At 45.5% G+C, this 19,574-nt stretch overlaps 1 protein-coding gene across 3 annotated transcripts in view; it reads right to left on the minus strand.

The window, feature by feature from the left end:
- The window catches only part of LOC139061144 (uncharacterized), a 182,253-nt gene that overhangs the window by 128,320 nt on the left and 34,359 nt on the right, over nucleotides 1-19,574 (minus strand). Inside the window, exon 3 of one of the 3 annotated variants that reach the window (XR_011515227.1) lies at nucleotides 12,689-12,779. The exons of the other annotated variants lie outside the window; for them this stretch is intronic. The gene's annotated coding sequence lies outside the window, so the exon portion shown is untranslated. Of the gene's footprint in view, nucleotides 1-12,688; nucleotides 12,780-19,574 lie in introns of those variants that run through there. 3 annotated transcript variants of the gene reach the window in all.

Consider the following 19,574-nt stretch of genomic DNA (forward strand, 5'->3'; position numbering starts at 1 on the left):
ACTACGCGCATGTGGAGTTTCCCAAATGTGGGCACGGCGGCAGCACAGCCGGCGATAAGACAGGCACCGACACGCGATGGCGCTACCTTCGAGCATTGGACGCGCTGTGGGAACTGTAGGATGCAAGCGCGCACGCGCTGCAAACATACACGTGAGAGGTCTTCGGAATTCCTGCGATGCAGCCTCTATCCGGAAAGCAAATACAGTTTTTGTATTGATCCAACGGCCGTGGTACTAGAGATCAAACAACGAACGCGCTTTGAGATCGCAGCGCATTGGCCATTGACTTCAAAGAGCTTTGGATCGAGCTACAGCTGGAACACTATCACAGCTAATTGCTGTATCTGCGCTGCTCCCGACTCTCGCCTTGCAAGAAGCATGCGATTTATTTCAGCCTCGCCGAACTGTCGTCCTCTCGTCTCCCAAGCCTGCAGGACTATTATGTTCAGTTAAATACAAGAAGACCAATGGGAAATGAAAGAAATGCAAATAACGGATTGTTATCATACCTTACTTGTCAACTCGTCACCCTCGAAGGCGCTATAAACTATTTTAATACCGTTACTTTTGTTAAAATCACGAAACTAGTAATAATTTTTTTCTCTAGATAGCGATACAAACGTCAAGGTATCATACGTGTGTGTGTGCGTGCGCGCGCGCACGCGGTTGTAACCGTTGTAACTTCATTTTGCGCACACTTTTTCACCAGTACGCATCGTTACCGCTAGTTTCGTAGTCGCATTTTTTGGTCGTAGTATTTGTTGTTTACGCTACAAATTAGGTTGTTCTGAAAAATTTATGAAGGTTAGTAGATGAAAAATTATTGCTAAATAATTGGCGGCTTTTCAGTGCGGATGTTTCGTGTTTGAAAGGTTTTATAACTCAATACGATAGTGAAGCAGTGAACGACTTTGTTGCATTTGTGTGGTGGATCATGCGTCGCGCTTTTTGATGAAAGTATTTTTTTTTTCGGACATCATGACGCACATTTTAGTGAAATGCTTTAACGACGATAAGTTCAACGTTTATCCATTGAAGTCGTTGGCTGACCCAGCTACTAGTCTTCGAATGATGTGCGAGCCTGGCTGTTTTGATGAGTTGCGCGGCAGAGGTCATGATGCCTGTTGGAGAGAAGGCACCCCGAAACAGTCGCAGCCGAACTTTTTCCACATAGGTAAGTAGTCTCGTTTTCTTGAGCACGTAGCCTTTTTTTTTTCTATTTTGACATTGACAAGCGTGAGATGTTAAGCACACCGTTCACTTTCTTTAAGCAAACCGCATGCCCTGGAACGAAAGCGCGCGATACTAACGCTCGCTGCCGCCGTCACTTCGTTTGAAACAATGGTAGGCGAAGAGGCAGCGGCGCCCCACGTGCGTAAAATTGCATTGCTTCATTTGCTCCAGTCTAATGACGTTTCCTTAACTTGTATGAAAAAACACAATTGGAACGTAAGGATCAGCTTCTCTGCGCAGTGAAAATTTTGTGTAGTGGCCACGCCATCTTTCATAGGGGCTCACGTGGGCCGTCTAAGCGCTTGTTATCGCGTTCCGATACGTGAGAGGCGCGCTGCCTTTCAAGGTATTTAGTCACGGCTTCCAAGCTTAGGAGAACCGCGACAAGTAAGTGTGCAGCAGGTGTGCAGCTGTGCTACGCTTGTACCACACTCGTACCGGAAGGCAGTGCTGCACTTCACGCTTTCTAATTTCGTAACTATGGCAGCCGCCTTGGCAATTTGGGCCTCGAGGTTGTGGATACGATCCCTGCAGCGGCCGCATTCCAAAGGAGCGGAATGAAAAAAAGCTCGTGCATATAGTGCACGTAAAAATTTCCGCGAAGTCCAAATTAATACGGAGTCCCCAACTACGACATGCCTCATAATCAGATCGTTGGTTTGGCGCGTAGGACCTCAGAATAACTTTTTTTTCATCCGTAGTGGCTCATCGTATACCGTACGGTTAGTGTGATCACCTTATCTGCCGTAGAGTTAACCGCGCCTCGATTTAGACTGCGGCTAATGATGCCACGCACCGCAAATTATGTTACATTTCTTCGGGATTTGCGGAGAACGGCCAACCGATAAGTCGCAGCTTCCGCGCGGTGACTGTACACAGATACACAGCTCAAATGAACAGAGGTGTGGTGATCACCGCCAAAAATACCGCAGTAAGCATCTTTATCTAGCGTGGCGCGTTCCCGTTGAAGGCGTACTGTACAATTTTATTAGACGATAACCGAAACATGCCACCATTCTCTGCTGCCTCTTTGAGTTCGACCGATCCGAATGTGCGTTGCTTCCAGAAGCGAAAGGAGCGCCAATCGGCGCGTTGTCGCCTCGAGCTAAGCGTCCCACTCGAGAACCGTTTGCGCGGCGAAGAATGACGCGTGCATGATGCTAGCTCTCTGCGCAGACGCTACCGCGCAAAACGCGCAAGGGCTTCTACGCGACGTTCTGCACAAAAATCGCGTGGGATGATTGGAGCCACGCGGGAGCGGCTAGCTTCAAAGAAGCGGTACATATTCTCACTCATACAGGCATGCTAACGCCCGCATCGCTCTCGGCGTATCTTTAGGTCACTCATGAGGCACTCTTTTATGACCGAAGCTCCGATAGCCACATTCGCCTGTTCAAGCGTAATCGATAGGGGTGTGCCAGTATTCGAAACTTACGAGTAAGGAATTGATTAGTCTCCTGTTGTATTCTCTGTTGGAATGAAATTGTCACTATTCGTAAATGTGAACATTTTTTTCTAATAATTGCTAATGTTTAACAACAACGGTCAACTGCATCAAATGAAACGTAAAAATCCAGCAATAGTACGGTAATCTTTCACCCAAGGGACCATAGCACGGAAATAAAACATTATTACTCGCGTATGGAAGCTGGCAAGATCACTAGGATGTGGGAACTTTACAGGTTATCAGGGGCGTAGCCAGAAGGAGGGGGGGGGGGCTTATGGGGCTTCAGCCCCCCCCCGAAATTTTTTCGTGCTGTCCATGCACCGCCGACCAAAGCGACCCCCGGCGCCGGAAATCCCTCTGGATTTTGTCTAGAATGTCTTTTTGACGCTCGAAAAGACATTTACCCGCGAAGATTGCAAACCGGGCTGGATTTCGTGGCAACGCCCATACACCGGGAGTCACATAACGCTAAGCAGTCCCATCCAAGCGCAAAGTTTCAAGGGCGCTTTGATGGTGAGCGGGCTCGCCGCGGCATCTCACTGAGGCCACCGAATCTATGGAGCGCATGGATATCAATTGCGAAACTTTATGGGTATAAATCTCATAAGCTCTTGATGTGAAAGGGGCATTGACATTTCCAAAGTTGTGCTTTAGATTTTCAATTGCGGAACTTTCTGGGTTTAATGTTGTTATAAACATTTGACGCCAAGGGTCTATTGACTTTTCTAAAGTCTTACATCGAAACATACAACGAGACAAGCCAAATAAAGACACTAGCAGACGAGTTGACAAAGCAGGCAGCGAGGTCCAATGAGACGAAGCGTTGGGGTGGTTCATTTGTGCCATCATAGCACATAAAAAAATATCAACATTTTTTTTAACCTACGCCAGAACATCCATGTCAAGACACTAAAGCCAGCCAAAGTAACTACGTTCTTATTTATTTTTTCTACTTTGACTTTTATTCGCGAGGACACATTGAACCTCTTCATTTTTTTTCCCCCGTGTTCTCGCTACCCTACCCGCGGGCTGCCAGAGCCAGCCAGAGCGCATACGTCTTTCTCGTATGGCCCCGACCACCGTGCGGTGCACTTCGGTGCGCGTTCGGTTTGCTCTGGCCAAGTGGATTTTCACGGGACAGGGTTTTGGACGCTTTCTGGCTAGCAGACGAGAAAAAAAAATGGTCGCTCGCCGCCATCACTGTGGGGACTCGAAGGATTGCACCGCATTCCTTGAGCGGAGCCTTTCCGGAAAGTCCTGTTTCGCCGCTGTAGGATATATTGAGCACTATGCGTATGGTTCTCAGTGGAGCAAGCGTCTCATGTTTTCCTCGGTATTCCTTCCGTAGCCCCATTAGGTGCCCGAAGTAGGCATTAAATTCTGGCCAACATACTTTCCTATGCGTTTTTTTTTTCATTTCGGTGCCTCCGCCTCACAGAAAAAAAAAATACATTGTTGCGGCGCAGCGAATTGTCGCATGGTGAAAGTTCGATTTTGATACTTCTTTTGCGGAATGTAATGGGCGACGGGACGCTTCAGTTGCCGGATACGTTTATTATATTATTGCGAAAGCAATTATATTGACACTCCAGGCGCATTCCTGCCATCGCCCTGATGTTTCGTATAAAGTCCAAGGGTGATAACATCGTGACCACGCGCTGCATGCTGTATGTGCGAGTGAACGCGTAGGAGGGGAGGTGGAATGGGTGAGCCGACGATGGTGGCTCAGTCTTGAGTGCGCAAAGGAGAAAAGCGGGGAGCAAGCGCGCCACCTTCCATCGCGCGCAATACACCGGGGGAGTGGATGGAATGGGGGCGGAATCTAGGATTCTGTGAATCTATGATTGTGCAACATGTTTATTTGCCTTGTTTGACGCATTATATACAGTTACTTCTTCTTACATACATAGACTCATTGGAGACTTATAACGTATACTTAAATATCTTGTTGCGAGGTTTTGTGTATACATGCAGTGAACTTTGTTTCCAGTGACACGTTTTGTCCTTTATCAAGCCGTATTTTCGTATTTGCATATCCCATTGTATCTTTGCATTTCTAATGTACGAGGGCGACTCAAATGAAAGTGAGCCTACCCTGACCGCGCAATAACGGTTCGGTTCATTATCTGCGAGGCATGCGCGTAGGAGAACCGCATGTCTCATTTACAAAAGTGACACGCAGGTGTGAAGATAAATGTTCTTTAATGCTCTCATAGACTGGGTTGAATATGGTTGCGTCACATAATGGACACTTCAAAAGTTGAACAGCTCGGTGTCGCGAAGTTATTGACAGATGAAGGTGTTTCCAAAACAGAAATTAATCACCATATGACTGCCGTGTACGTTGAACACTGCATTTCATTGACCACTGTGAAGCCTTGGAGCAAACGGTTCAAAGGACGTTGCAAAGACATTCCAAGACCGGGCAAAAACCATCGTGCAATCAGCCCCCACACAATTTCAAAGGTTCAAGGATAAGCATCGATCAACTGGCAGACCGTCTGAACATCAGTCACGGTTCGGTTCACGCCATAATTCATGAGCTTCACGGTTATCGGCTCTTTGGTGCGCAATGGATCCCCAAGATTTTTATCCATCGCGAGAAGACGGAGAAGTTTCGCGCTGCCTTGACTCATCTGATCGGGTATCACAATGAGCATGACGACTTCTTGTTTGCAACTGTGATCGGGGACGAACCTTGGTGCCACTACTACGAGCCTGAAACACGACGGCAAACCTTACAGTGGAAACATACGAATTTATCACTCCAAAAGAACGTAAAGGCCATCATTTCCGCTGGAAAGGTGTTGTTGACTTTTTTTTTTCGATCGACAGGGTCCATTACTGATAGAATATGCTAAATCTTGAGAGGCTATCAATTGTTTTCGATATTGTGAAACGCCAGAACGGCAGCGTGTCGCAATCAAGAACGAACAACGTGGAAAATTGTCGAATGGGGTCATCTTGTTCCACTACAATGCCTGTCCCCACGTCGCTTATGTGGTTAATACAAAACTGGCAAAGTTCAAGTGGGAAACGCTGCAACATCCGCCATACAGCTCAGACCTGTCCCCTTGCGACTTCTACATTCTGGGGCAACCGAAAACACAGCTCAAGGGAACCAGATACAGACTTTTTGAAGCAGCAACCCAAGGAGTTTTATAAGACGGGAATCACGCAACCCGTTAGTCAATAGGACAAATGTCTAAATTCTCATGAAGACTACTTTTAAATAAAGTACCCCGTTGTTGGCTCATTCATTTGACTTGCCCTCATATATCTTGCAAAACTCCTGCTTTTTATACGTGCTCTCTGTCGCGACTATAACTTCGGTGCAATTACTCACGATATACGACAAGGGACCGCTACTCCTGCGTAATACATTGGAACAAACGACAGCGTCATTGAGATTTTTCACTGGCCATTGCATATATACAAAAACGTAAGCACGGTTCTTGAATGAGAAAGTTTCATTAACATATTTGTCCTCAACTTGTTCAGTTCATTGCCTTTTAACTTTTTATATCAGCGGCATGCACTGCTTTCCTGGTTTCGAACTGATGTAGTTCTAAAGTTCGTGTGATATATTCTTTACTTAATAAATAGACAAAAAACATGGAAGCATTGACGTCAGTTATGTTGGGCACAATTTTTGGCACATACGAGTATAATATCTTATGAAAAAATACATATTTTGTTTGTATTTACCGAGCGTAGCTTTCAAGAATTCGTTTGCAGCATCTTTGGCAATGACAATGCAGTTATTATTCATGTATTTGATCCCTCGATAAATTGTTTAAGAGGAAGCTTTAGCTCGGGCCCAATCCGACGCGGCCTATTCAAATACTTGTAAAACGCAGACACGCTTTTCTGAGATAATCCTGCTAATCGCTTTTATTGAAATTGGTTGCATTTGAGAGAGAAAGTTAAGTCCTAATGTCTGTTGGAAACAGAACTTCGATTTAGGGCCTGAATTTTGTTTAAAATATTTTGGAAAATTCGAAAGTTTGAAAAAATAGAAGCACAACGTTTACAAACTAATAGCTATGCATGAAGAACAGATATTGTGGTTCTGTAAACGGCATTATTATAACAGTCAAAGCGGACAAGTTTGCTGTGTCAATTTGTATCTTACGTGAATTGGTTACGTTGTGTACAAAAGCCGTATTTCCACAATACTAAATTTTTTGGGGATTCATGTGTAACATATCTATTTTGTCCGCTGTAGATGTACTATTAGATGCAATTCACAGAATTGTGATATCATTTTTCATTGTTAAGTCACGGAGTTTTAAACTGGATAATTTCGTTTTCTGAAAATGTTCAATTTTGGCCAATTTTTAATAAATAATTGACCACCTAAATAAAACATTCGAAGCCAGTAGTCACTAGAATTAAATTGTTCCTTTTAAATGCAACAAACCTCCTCAAATTTGGTGAAGTGGTGGCAGGGAAAAACGAATTCCCTTTCTACATGTACTTAAATAGGAGCACCCGAGCTAAAGCTTCTTCTTAAGGAGGAGGCTGAGCTGCAACGTGCAAATATATATATATATATATATATATATATATATATATATATATTGGGCCATTGGCGTAGCCCCCCCCGAACAAAATTTCTGGCTACGCCACTGCAGGTTATGTAGCAATCATTAGAGCCTACTCATGATTCCTAATGATGTGCAACTTAGGAACTATTTCGTTTTTCCTTAATGCTCAATTTGTGCTTTTAATCTATAACTTATCATAACTTTCAATGAATTCGCTGAAGCTTCCTGAATTTGGCATCCGCGGTTGTGAAATTCATTGTATATGAACTCTGATAACTTTTCTTTATCTTCCGAAAGCAATTTAATATTCTATTTTATTCCTCTCTGGTATTATTCCATGTATATTCGATTTGGACTAAAAAGTAAATATTCACACACCCCTGCTGGACTTCGTAGGTTGAATAATTGAAGCTTTGCGCCTTTGACAATAAAATAGTTTTACAGCCATATGTTTGCTGAACGAGGCTTCGCGTACATGAGCAAAGTTTGAAAACACGTTGCGTCTCCTGATAAAATCTTTTCGGTAAAAGATACCTTGGGACATCACGCCTAGATATTGAGAGCAAGGCAGGATTTAACCCTAACTTTTAGAGAATGATCTGAGACTACACGTTACACTCGGTGTGTGATGATCGTGAAGTGTGTGTTGGAAATGAAACGATAAAAAAGAAAGAAATTAGCTATGTGCTATAATGGTTCTAGCAAAGGTTTGCCTCAACAGCTTTTCTAACACTATAACACGTGATGTTTGTACGGCGAAATGCCGCTTATTTTCATCAGGAAGCAATAGCTCGGGCCCAAGTGTGAGGCCGCCTGTTTAAGTACTTTTACTACTAGCGCAGAAATATTTTTCTGTGATAACCGAAAGGCCGAGGATAATGTATGTTGTGTCATTTAATACAGATAATTAAATTCGAGTGATTGCTTAAAGGAAGCGCTTTTTAAGACCTTTATTTTTTATGAAATATTAGCGACAGTTCTCAAAAATAGAAACTCGAAGTTTGCAAATTCATATTTCGGCGCCAATAACAGATACGCATTTCTGCCAACCGCCTCCGTAAGGACATCCAAGGCTGACAAGCATGGTACATTATTTAAATCTTACGTGCATATTTTACATTCGCCGAATTCGCATAATTATGTCACCATTTTTCATTGCTTACTTAGAAAGTAGGAAACCTGAAAGTTTCATTTTCTGAACAGATGTGATATTGCATAATTTCTATACAAAGATCGACGCCATAATTCACAAATCGCCATAAACATTCATGTCATTTTAATTTTTTTTTCGTATAAAAGAAACCTCACTAATGTTGGTGCAGGGGTTGCGGAGAAAATATTCGCCGATGATTACGATTCTCACCAATGCTAAATGTGAGCACAGCTCTTCAGGTTACCAGCTTTCGGGACATTACCCGGATGTACCGAGAGGAAAGGTGCAGACTGCCAGAACCACTCCCCAAACTCACCAGGCAACAACAGACGAAACTGCGTCTAGCAATAGCTCGGGCTCAATTGTGCCGCCTTTTCATACACTGTAAATACCAGCCCATAATTATGTTTCTGTGATAACCGAAGGGCCGGTAATATTGCATAGTGCGGCATTTAAGTGAAATAGTTATATTCGAGTGATTCGTCTAAAAAAATGTTTTTTTTACTTATAATATAAAATGCCTTTATTTCATAATAAAAAACTTAGCGACAGTTCCAACAAATTAGAAACGCGAAGTTTGCAAATTCATATTACTGCACCAATGAAGTCGCCAGAATTTGGCTAATTGCGTCCGGTAGAACATCAAAGGCAGACAAGCCTGGTACATTGTTTAAATCTTACGTGAATCTTTTACATGTTTACGAGGTTGTAGCGAAAATAGTGCTAACAAATTATTCGTGTGCTTAAAGGCCGTGTATATTAATCAATTGTATCGCTTTAGACCTACTATTGTATTGTATTTACAGAATTGTGTCTCCATTTTTCATTGAATACTTAAAGAGTAGCAAATCTAAAAACTACATTTTCTGAAAAAATGTGATTTTGAGTAATTTCTATGCAAACATCGGCATCATCATTCACAAATTGCCTTCAACATTCACGAAATCTTCATTGTTTTCATTCGTATACCAGAAACCCGACCAAGGTTGGTGCAATGGTCGCAGAGAAAATATGCACCGACTATTACGATTGTCCGCAATGCGAAATCTGAGCACAGCTCTTTAGGTATTTTCAATTGGGGAAAGATCGATGCAACAATTTCAGAGCTATGCACGCATGTACTATTGCAGGCCACACTTTAATTTATACACAGGTTTTCCTCAATACACCCTCCCATCGCAGTCCTTCAAGGTCATGACGGAAGGCTTGCGTTCAGAAAAATGGACGAATGCAGGTTCGGCTTCGACGCTTAGCTTCTGCATCGACGTCGATGCCTTCTGAATTCTGGCATCGGAGGCCCCGTGGCTTTGGTCGGGCAGTTGATTCAGCAGCAGCAGCAGAGAAAGCATTTCCCACGGTTGTGTCGCTCATTCTTCAAAAGCAAAGCGTAAACATGGGAACGCGCGGTTCGCGCGGAGTGGATTCTCTAGCGACGGCGGCACAGGCGAAGTAGCGCATGCGCAGTGGGATCAAAGCCGAAACCAGGGCTTTGTTTCCATATATGGTATCGGTCGACGCGCTCGCCGCATGCCTTCGTAATGTCGTCATCGGCGACCGGATGATGGCGCATGGTACAATGGCGCCATCTCGCGGCGGGTCGCCTGTGTGGAGCAGGTCTTCTGCGGCCCTCCACTCTTTTCCTCGCCCTTTCGCCATACTCTCCTCCCCCGCTTCCCGCGTGCTTCCGCTGCACTCTCTTCCTACGTTTACTCCTCGCGCCCTCTTTGCTATCGCCGTCATTCTTATGCCGCTGCGATCGCAATCGGCGGTGAATTCTTTGGAAGAGCAGCTCTTAGGCACACGTTCCTGCGGCGAGTGGCGTCATTGGTGTCGTCGTCGGCGTAACGGGAATGACGAGCGCAGAGAAAGATGAAAGCGAACTCGGAGCGGAAGATGACAGACGCGATCGACGAACGGCGGAGACCAACTAGAGCAGTCCTTTCACTAATGTGCGCATGGGTAACGAGTGTAATGCGGACTTGCCCGACTGCTCGATGCGTAGTCGTATCTGGGCTCAGGTGAACCGTTCGTTTCAAACTAGCTTCTCCTAGCGTCAACTCTTGGTCACGCTTCTTCGGTTTGCTTGGCATGGTTTCCTTCGCGCTTGTTTTCATTCTGATTGTTTGCGAATGCGAGCACGACGCGGATTGTGTAGTGCTCTTCGAAAGGCATGTGGCACCAGGGATTACACTGAAAACATCGACGAGTCATGTTAAACGCCGACGCGTTTGACCTTCAGATCACATTTCCGGCGGATGCAGACTTTGCTATAAGTCCGTATCAAATTGTTTGCCTCAAGATATCGTGAAATCAAAACACGTAAGAGGCTGTGCTCCAATTTCGCATTAGGGAGTGTCGTAATCGTCGGCGAATATTTATTAACCGCACATGGCCATCGTCGCAGGTACCGCGGATGCGCGCACGCGACAGCCATCTGGTGGTGCCGCTAGGAACACGGCCAAACGCGTCCTTCGCTGTGATTGGCTGCGTGGAGCCCTTCGTTCTGCCTTATTTTTTAATCCGCGATTGTTCACTTACGCCACTGCCAAGGTTGATGCTCAACGCAGAAACGGGCGCGTGAAGAGCGGCTCTCTAAAACAAGTTATACTTTACAATATGTTTAGATAGGGTCTCCCGATACAAAGCTTTCTCATTTCTACGCACTTTTTCAACCTGACGACTCTGGGCTTCGTCCTAATGCCCTCAGGACTGTGTTAATTGCTCTGAAACCTCCACGCAAAAGCATTAAAGACGTTGCTTCGCGTGCCATCATAGTTCCGCGAAACTTTCAATCGGGGATGTTCTCGGTGTCCTCGATGAAACGTTTGTAACTGACAAAATAGCGCTAACTACGCCAAGTCTCTGTAGTACTTTTCGGATGCATAAAAAGGATGATGGATGTAGAAACCTTTAACCGGGGGGGGGGAGGGGGGTTAGGTGAGAAAAAGGACGCATCATCAATGGCGAGAACGTTGTAAATGGAGTGAAGTGAATTGAGCAAATTGGAAGCACAAACACAATTATCGCTGATGCTCGAGACAGGCCTTTAAACTTCTATTCTAAGGACGAGATCAGCATCACACACAGTCTCGTCTGAAGTTACGTTCATTTATTCGATCGGTGGTGTACCGTATGGACACCATAGTTCTACCTGTACACAGACCGTCGGAAGCAAAAGGGCGATTTCAATGACATCTCATTTTTGAAACCTTGTGGAGATCTCACCGCATCGCCAATGGAGCCATTTCTGCGTTGGTGCTGCTAACTAACAATCTCGAAGAGCCTGCGTGCAAGCTCTGGGTAAGCTAAATTTATCGTCTGCATCTGTAATTAGCATTTTGCGTAACCATATTATTGAAACGCAATATGTTTTGGTTTTTGGCGCTCTTTACATCCTTTAACGGAAGATGGCAAAATAAGGTGAAACAAATTCTAGCCCAAAACATCACAACGGTGAATAATAAACAGAAAGGCTTGCGCTTGCGCTAGTTTGTGTTTGCTTGACGACATATTTCAATGCCGAGGTATAATTAGAAAGGCGGCACAGAGACACACGTCGCTGCTGCCATCGATGAAATATAACGATGAATAACGATGCGTAATCAATTATGGCGATGAGCCTTGCAGTAATGTTGCAACCCAACGTATTGCCACTACCTGAACACCATACCCGCCAAGCCGCCGCTGTATGTGCATTGCGTGTGCAGTGTCGGATGATGATAAATTCTATGATATAGTGCTGGACGCGCAAATCTACGTCGAGCAGATGACAAAGGAAGATTAATATTATGTTTATTGGAGGAAATGATCGAAGTTCTATTTAAATTAGAAAAATAAATTGGATTGGGTTGTTTTAGACAAGTTCTAAAGCCAGTTTCACGTTATCTTGGCCAGGATCACATACTCAAGTAGCCTATTCTAACTTAGGGCGTATTAGAGTTTTATCGAGTAGGCGCTTTAGGTGGAAAGGTGAGCTGGCGAAGTTACGGCGCTAGGAGCCTAACATACGGTTAGCGTTGTCAATAACGTATTCGGTGTGAACTGACCATGACAGGTTTGTATATGGACACCTAAGTACTTGTAATTGTTAACTGTTTTTAAAGGAAAGTTGTATTGGTGGTGAGTGACATGTTGGCGAAAAACAGGGGATACAAGTTGTACTTTACCTTTGTTAGTATTTAGTTCCATTAACTATAACTTACACCAGTTACATATTGTGTCAAAGTTGAGTTGCAACCTGTTGACGTCGGTTTTATTGGTTGTTTCGCGAAAAATAACACAGTCATCAGCAAAGAAGTGTACGTTGGAAGACCGTGTAGCAAGAAGATCATTAATATAGATGAGGAAAAGGAGATGGCCCAGGACTGAACCTTGGAGCACCGCAGAATGCACATCACTGAAAGAAGAATTAAAACCATCAACAGTATCAAACAGAGTGCGGTTTGTTAGGAGATTGTTAGGATGTAGATTCAGTTTACTGTGACAAACATTGTCAAGCGATTTAGGGAGATCTAGAAAAATACAGCCGGAAAAAGAAGAACGATCCAAAATGTGATGCAGCTCATGATTTAATGAAGCCAGCTGTGTTTCACATGAGAAAGTTTTCTAAAGCCTGAGCTGTGGTGAAAAATTAGTTATACTCGAGGTATTTATAAGGGTTGGAAAAAAGTAATGGTCAAGTAGTTTACAAGGCGCACTACTCAATGAAATGGATCGGAAATAATAGGTGAATTTTGTTGCCTGACTTATGTAGGGAAATCACCTTCCCGATCGTCCATTCTTTAGGTATTGTGGACGTATCTAGGGTTAAATAAATTACCGAACTTAGCCAAATAGAAGGGCTTCAACAAAATTTATTTTCATGCTCAATGAGCACTTATCGTTTATCAGTTGTGTCCATTTCTTCTACTTCGAGGGGTCACATTTCATATATTTGGCATATCTTAATGGGCATTTCTTGCAGTAAAAATTTCATGCACAATTTTATCTGACATACGGCTAAGTTTCTCGCGGATATAACCTTTCTCAATTTATGTCCGTGCTGATTTTTCAAACCTTATGAACAATCTTTCAACGCATCTTCTCCCAGAACCACCCTTAGGTCACAGTGCAGTGTTGCTATGTGCGATTAGCAATGCGGGGGCATGATGCAACACCTTTGCCGCTTCCAAGCATTCTATTATGCGGTTATTCGATGCTTCAAATATTCATTACATAGAACAAAAAGAGTGAAGCAAAAGGTTGTCGGCAAGGGTTGGTGGATCCAACCTCATTCGATGGCGAGACAGGAAGTAAATAGAGGTCTTGGCACCCCAAATTTTCCTTCTAGCAGTAGTCACCTATATCCGAATCAATCGTTATTCCAGTCCACTTCTCGAAGGTATAGAGTAGGCTGTGTACTTCTTCAACGTTCAATGAACTGTCGCCAGGTGGTCTTTTTTTCATGAGGAAGGCCTCAAATTCATCCTCAACTCGTAAGTTCCTAGAGGGAGATTCTCCTGCCGCTATTAATTGTACTTCATCACCTGCAACGATCCTCCGAAGCCGCTTCCATGTGGCCACCAGATGCTGTTTTGTTCGGCACCTTTCCTCATTAGTCAACGTTACGTGGAAGCGAGGATCTAGATAAATAGCTGCAGACAAAAGGTGGCAACAGTGCAGCTAGCAACAGCAACAGTCTAGCTGCCTAGCAACAGTGCAGCTGCTCGCGCCTTTTCGTGGCAATCGCCATGCTGCTGGCTATCGATGTCTCCATATCGGAAACCTTTGGGCGATATTTAAGCCAAGTGCCGTACAAGTTACATCGTTAATTGCTCCCTGTGCAGCTCAACAGCTCCTTCCTCAGTGGAAGCCTGTGCAACCCTCGCGTTTTCGATGCTATGCCAGTCTTTTTGTGTAAGAAAAAGCTCACCTTAATGATCAAAAACGTCGTCGCAGAATTCTCGGAGTTGCACCAGCCGTTTAAGCATGGTGCTTCTCGACATCCACCGTGACAAACAATTTAAAATTCATTTCTTCAATTTTAGCATGCCATGAAGTCACATCACAGCTGGTGCCCGAATTTTTTCACAATGTTTCGTGCTTTCTTAACAAGGTGCTTTGCTGCTGAATATTTGCTGAATATTGCAAGCTGGAGCGTTCGAGCAGCGAACCTCATCCCTTGAGGAAGTGGACCATCACACGGAAACGTGAAGTCTCCTTCCAACTCGTTTAGGAAAGGCCAATTGCCTACATTATTATCTGATGTTTCGCACTATTCATCCTCAGACTGTGGCATGTGTCGGATGTCTTCGTCTTCAGAAGCTGGCTCAACTAGGCGAGCAACCTCTCCAACCATAGTCGCGAATTTTTCCGCCATCGCACTGTTAACTTCGTCCAGAGCTGCTACGTATTCAGAGACCACACCAAGAGTTTCACGCTTCCATTTTTTCGCAGTGTGCCGCTCAAAATATTTTTTCATAGCGAGTGTCTGTAGGTGGATCCTGCCATATTCAATAAATTGTACATTGATGCCAGAGATTGCTCGATCGAAACGTGTAGTACTGTCCGATTGCAGCGAAGCAAAATCATTTTGATGTGACTGTGAAACCAGTTTCTTTGCTTTTTTGTTCTTCAGCCACTTGAAATCGAACACTCTCGGCGCTCACACTCATTCTCTTCTGAAGTCCCTGGATTATAGGGTCCACAATTTTTCGAAAACCGGAGTCATCAATCATGCGAAATGGTAGACCATTCTTAGAGTCCAACTAGACGGAAGCATTCATGACGGCTTCTCGAGTAATGTTTACGCTCGCACCCGCGCTCAACTGCAATGCGTGCGGGAGTTGTCTGCTTCATTTCCTTGCCCATCCGTACTCATAGAACCTGCTTACTGACAGATTCTTTCGAGGATTTCCTACACGAAGGCTTCTCTAGGACTAGTTCTCTTTGTATTCTGCGCTGCGATGCCACTTTCTCGACTTCAAACTGGAAATGTTTGCGGACTGCATGAGCAGTAAAGCGACCCATCTTCGGAAACAGCAGCGCCGGCTGCACACAAGAATAAAATACAGGAATAGTTGGTCACTATACGAGTACATTTGTAGAAACACTTGCGCCTACGACCACAAATATGTGCGCGAGGAAAAAAAAAATATTTCGCAGGATCTAAAATAGGTGTGAGGCATGAGCAAAGGGTTCCGATTCTGGGGTCCCACGGGCATTGTTAAAACGATGTGTTCTGGCTGCCGTTTCTTTACTTCATCAAAACGAGGATATTCGAGTGGGTTTTTTCGTAACGTTTTTAGGTTTATTCTTTTTTGTCGTGATGGGTAAATTCTGGGCTGCAACAAGGACTGCTAGCTCACTGAAAAATTGTGACATAGCGCAATAGTGTACCGTATAAACTCGCGTGTTAGTCGCACATTTTCATCAAGTTCACTCAGGTGTAGGTTATAGACTAATCAGGCGTAAAATTACACAATAACACACTGTAGTGACACTGTGAAACTGTATCAGACAATAAAAAAAGAATTCAGTGCCCTTCCACATTGTGAAGAAGGATGACCAGCGAAGCTGTGTAAATGGGCACCTTAATGGCGAACTGCACGTCCACCGCAGGTCGGCCCGGCGTTGGACTATCTTCGGGATCGGCTCACGTATGGGGATTGCTTAACGCCTGCTTCGCCTCCACATTGGGTGGGTCCATATTGCACTATTTTTGGGTCGGCCGACGTATGGGGATGATGATGACGAAAAAGTTTATTTGTCCCCCATTAAAGGGAAGGGGCAACGGAATAGAGGGTGGGGGGAGGAACTACTTGGAGTAGGCCTCCTCTATCCTCTATGTCCCCTCCAGAATGGCCTCCTGAAGGTTGGGCCACGAGCTGCGCAAGGCAGCCTCCCACTGCTCCTCACTAGATAATAATTGTTTGAGGAAAGGGGGAAGCGGGTGCTTAGGGCACCCCCACATGATGTGGTTTAAGTCTGCTTTGGGAGAGACGCAGAATTTACAAGAGGGAGAAAGGCACATGGAGGGATGATTGCGGTGGAGGAGGTAAGGGGAGGGAAAGGTTCGAGTCTGCAGCTGTTGCCACAGAACTTTACACCTGCACGGGGATTTGCCCATGAGTGGCGGAAAGGTTAAACGGTCTAATCGGTAGTGTGTGCAGATGTCGTAGTAGGTGATACAACGATCCCGCGGTGTAAACGGCACCTCCTCCATGGCGAGGTCAGAAACGTGTGATGCATGAGCCCGGACTGTAAATCCTCGTACACTGGCATGAGCCGCATCGTTTTAGGCAAGGCCCGCATGCGCGCGAGTCCAGATTAATTTCACAGTTTGATGGAAATAATGGGCGAAGAGGAGGGAGAGGGGTGGCTTAGAGACCCTGCCTGCCTCGAAGTTATGTATGGCTGCTTCGGAGTCGCTAAAGATAACTGATGAATTTGGGATTGTGAGGGCCAGGGCTATGGCCGCCTCCTCGGAGGAAGAGCCAGGAATGGAGGCAGCCGCAGTGACCTGGAGGTGAGAGATAATGACTGATGTTGCCTAATGATTTCTGTTCTCATATACGGTGGCATCAACATAGAGCACGTCTTTTGAGGTGGATAATTCTTTTAGACGGCCTTTGCTGGCTGCCACCTGCGCTGTCTGTGAGGCACAGGGTGCATATATTGGGGAAGTGGGGTGATGCAGAGGTTCTCGTGTATGTGATGTAGAAGGGTGTATTTATGCTTGATGATGGGTTCCGGAGGGATAGAAACAGTTTGTAGAATGGGTCGACCTGTTAAGGTGTTAGAAAGTCTAATATATTCGGATGTGAGGAGGGCTTGTGTGAGTTCAGGACAAGGTTCATTGTATTTGACTGAACTGTCACATGGCTTAAACACTAGACCCATCTTCAGCATTCAGTCACATAGATTCCGCGATATGCTCGGTAGGAGTTATTGATCAAAGCGTTTTTCATTGAAATATTCTAACATTAAAGCATTAAAATGTTGTCAATTATCGCCCAAATGTTCGTATCTGTTGCTACTGGGAATTAAGTTCAGTAGGTAAAATAACTATATACTAATTTTTCCGTTACCAAAAAATTCATTTGTTCGGAAAAACTGGCGTGCTCCTCTACGGTAGCAGAAGTTTGCGCCGTGACGGTGTGCACCAATCTGATATGCGTCGGCTGTCTCATATTCCGTCCAACAGCACTGCCTGAGCCAAATGATTGAGCCCGACATGATGTCTTACGAAGTCTTATGAAGTCTCATGTCTCATGATGTCTTTCCAGTGCCGGCGTCCTCAGAAACGAAATGTCCTGCGATAAAATATGGCCGAGTAACCTTACCTTTAACACCGAAGTAGGACGTCGTCATACCAATCCGTTTCGTATGATTTTTCGGTGTTAGCAATCGCAATCAAGAATACACAAAAAATAACCCAATTGATTTACGCTCACTTTTTGCCTGTTCATACGTTCCCAGACCAGACAATTTCTCGGCCCCAATGTTCAGTACGTCGGCAAAGTGCGACCGTTTGATGCGTTTTCCTGCCATTACGTCACATGCAAAAAAAAAAAGAGCGAGGTGTCTGCTATTGAGAACTGTATATCACCGCCAGGCAATACAGGTTCACCACAATATTCGCCCACGCATCTTGCGTCAAAAATGCGGGCACGCATTCAATTTCTCGTTGCGGTAGCAGAACATCACCTCCAGGGTCGTTGCACTCCACATTCACAACTATCGCCACCAACCTTATAGCGATGAGTACCTTCGCCTGTCTGTTTCACAGCGCGTGGTGCCGTTGGAAGCGTGCTGTATGCTTTTAATAGGCGGTAACCAAAGTGCACCGCGGTTCCTTGCTGCAGGAAGCGATCGTACGCGTTTTGCGGCCATTGTAGTCTATCTACTGTAGATAATTCGCGAGGCGCCCGTGGTAGAAAACTGTAGGCGCCCGCCGCATCAGCTTCCCCGCAATACTCCCCTACGCATCTTACGAGGAACTCTCGTAAACGCTGGCGGGCACTCGGTTTGTAAGTCCGGCACCAGCGCTTGTCCTCACGTGTCGTTACGCGTCCCATTCAGAGTCATCGCCCCCAAACCTGCTGCCATAAGAACCTTCACCTATCTGCTTTACAGCGCGTGGGGCGTAGTGCCGTTCATAGCATACTGTACGCTTTCAGTAGACGATGATACGAACGCACCGCCGTTCTGTGCTGCAGGCGATGCAATGAGGGCGTCACTATTCGCTTCGGCGGCATCCGGCGTCACCCACCAGCTCGATTTACTTTGTTTCCCGTCGCCGTCTCTACACACTGCGAAGTAGGAAAACAACAAAACGTGTCCCGGGATACCGAAGTCCCACCAGGTCGACGCGTGTCGGTGTTTCGTGCCTCGCAGGCAAGGATTCGCGCCCAACGCTCCGAATAACGTACATGTCCAATGCATTCGAGTCTCTCATGTTTCGGAGTTACTTCGAATCGTGCGCTTTTTCAGTTGTCAAGTTTTTTACTGATGCTCCTTTTGATTCCAAAACGTGTGAACAGGGTTCTACCCATTGGGGACGTTGTGCGTTGTCTGGCCGTGCGTTATGGCAACATATGCATACGCGGGATAACGAGGCTGACAAAAAATTAGCAGTGGCTTAGCTCAGCTATGCCAGGATATAGGTAGCATGAAGGTATGGTTATGTTTGGCTAATTTTCCGCTCTTTTGCGCCGATTCCCAGCGGCTCGACTCTTCTTGAACTCCATGTCGAGCGCGCTTCATCAACCGTCTCTCCCGCGCATTTATGCCCACGGGGCCCCCTACTCGCGCATGCGCAGTGCCACGCGGTGCCGCAATCGTAAAGGCGCGTTGTCCGACGTTATCGGCGTGCTGGCGAGCGTCGTTAGACGCCGTGGGCGTCGGAGCGCGTTGGCCTGGTTGGCCGCGTCTGGTTACGTTGGGGCCGCCAGTGCGTCGAACCACGGGTTGAATTGCAGTTGTTCTCACCAACGTGACGTAACGTGTGCGCGCGTTCACGCTTCGTCAGACTATAATTAGGCCTTAAATGCAGAAGCGGGCGCAAATGGCGCCGGAGCGTCTGCGGAGACTACGACGTCACACCTCTGGAATGCAGCTGCGCCTCTGGTGACGTCACGCGACTCTCGTGCATGCGCAGTGTGGCACTCGCAGAAGCACGCGAAGCTCGGCTCCGACCCACGTAGTGTAG

This window comes from Dermacentor albipictus, chromosome 6 (assembly GCF_038994185.2).
Source record: "Dermacentor albipictus isolate Rhodes 1998 colony chromosome 6, USDA_Dalb.pri_finalv2, whole genome shotgun sequence".
Lineage (NCBI taxonomy): Eukaryota > Metazoa > Arthropoda > Arachnida > Ixodida > Ixodidae > Dermacentor > Dermacentor albipictus.